The sequence below is a fragment of the Nicotiana sylvestris genome, chromosome 8, assembly GCF_000393655.2.
Source record: "Nicotiana sylvestris chromosome 8, ASM39365v2, whole genome shotgun sequence".
Classification (NCBI taxonomy): domain Eukaryota; kingdom Viridiplantae; phylum Streptophyta; class Magnoliopsida; order Solanales; family Solanaceae; genus Nicotiana; species Nicotiana sylvestris.
This window is the reverse complement of record NC_091064.1, coordinates 17,333,404-17,334,991: the sequence shown is the minus strand read 5'-3', so window position 1 is coordinate 17,334,991 and position 1,588 is coordinate 17,333,404. Positions and strand designations below refer to the sequence as shown.

At 34.4% G+C, this 1,588-nt stretch overlaps 1 long non-coding RNA gene across 1 annotated transcript; it reads left to right on the top strand.

The window, feature by feature from the left end:
• The first annotated feature begins 786 nt into the window (after window positions 1-786).
• On the top strand, window positions 787-1,364 carry LOC104212524 (uncharacterized). The gene is made up of 2 exons (XR_707378.2): window positions 787-916; window positions 1,149-1,364. It is a non-coding gene; the product is annotated as an uncharacterized lncRNA (long non-coding RNA).
• The last annotated feature ends 224 nt before the right edge of the window (window positions 1,365-1,588 follow it).

The window sequence follows — 1,588 nt, the reverse complement described above, 5'->3', positions numbered from 1 at the left end:
GTGTGCAGGATGATTGGGTTGAATAATTTTGGGCTTTGATTTTTTGGCGGTCGTGGGCTTGAGCCCAGATTCAGGTAAAAATAGCACGGAGTAGTCAGTTTTCGAACTGATCATTCAAAAATAGTCAGCGTTTACGAAGTCAATGAAAAATAGTCATTATTTTGCTGTAATAGAGACCGGTCCAGCATAATATATTGAAGTTCGGTGCACCTGTGTATGAACTCCAGCATATTATGCTGGACCAGTATACTTTGTTGACTCTAGTATAATATATTGGAGACTGGAGCACCGGTGCTCCAAACTCCAGTATATTATACTGGACAATTATACTTGCTGGAACTCCAGTATATTATGCTGAAGTTCTAGTGTACTTATGCTGGAACTCCATCATATTATGCTGGAGTTCCAGCATACTTACCCTGGAACTCCAGTATAATATGCTAGAGTTCAAGCATATGCTGGAACTCCAGCATATTATACTGGCGTATTTTTCGAGTTTTTAACAGTGTTTTCGCTCAGATTTATCTTTACTTGAAAAGTGGCTAAATTTCGATTACTTTTGAAACTGGGCTATTTAAACGACCAGTTATAAACCTGGCTATTTTTGAATTTCCTCTGCGGAGGTTTTATTTTTTCTATTATATAGAAGAGCTTGAGTTTCGACATGTCAGTTTCTGGTCATTAAAATTCAGGCTAGGGTCATTTTAGTCATTTGATCTCTTAACTTGCTTTACCTTTCCCTTACGTGTTCAATCCACTCCACCTGGCCTTTACTCCCATAAATGCAACATCAATCTTGAAACTATCCAATTCTTTTATCTCTCTCTTCTTTCTTCATACTTCCAAAAATTGCTATTTAGATTTCTTCGGACATTCAAAGAAGTTTCAGCTCCCTTCAAAGATCTTACAATTTCAGGTTTGATCCTCTTTCAATTGATTGTGCAAGGCGTCATCTTTGTTTTTTCTTGAGGTGTTCTTGGTTTATATCACGTACTTCACTGTTATATTATTGACATAATGTTCCAAATTGAAGATGTTAGCATGTTGTTAATAAATAAAGAATCCTTATTATCAGATACCAAATATGTAAATCTGCAGTAAAAGAAAAATAATGAAAAAATTGAGTATTATGATTTTCTTGGTGTTAGTTCTTTAGCATTTGCAGAGGAGATAAAGGCCTATTATCTCAAGCAGTCAAAACAAATGGTTGGTTCGGGGAAAGCGTAATAGCTAAGCCATGGATTCTTGGTTGGGTCAGAAAAGTTCTTCTCTTTCAGCGATTGTTACACCTTTTTCCCTGTTATTGTAGGATAACTTTGAATCCGAAGTTTGTTCTGTGTTAATGAATTTAGATGTTCTCTCAATTTTGTCCTCCAATAGTTTGGTTTTAAGCACTAATTTATTTTCATTGTATTTCTAATAAATTCAACTTAAAAAAAAGTCTAAAGGTTTTTGTTAATATGAACAAAGGTAAAAGTATTGTTTGAATCTCTATCTGTAGCAAGTCTAAATGTCAGTATGCATGTGAGTTAATAAAAGTAGAGATAAAATTTAAGAAAATAGTATTTGCAGTTGGCATAAAAATACT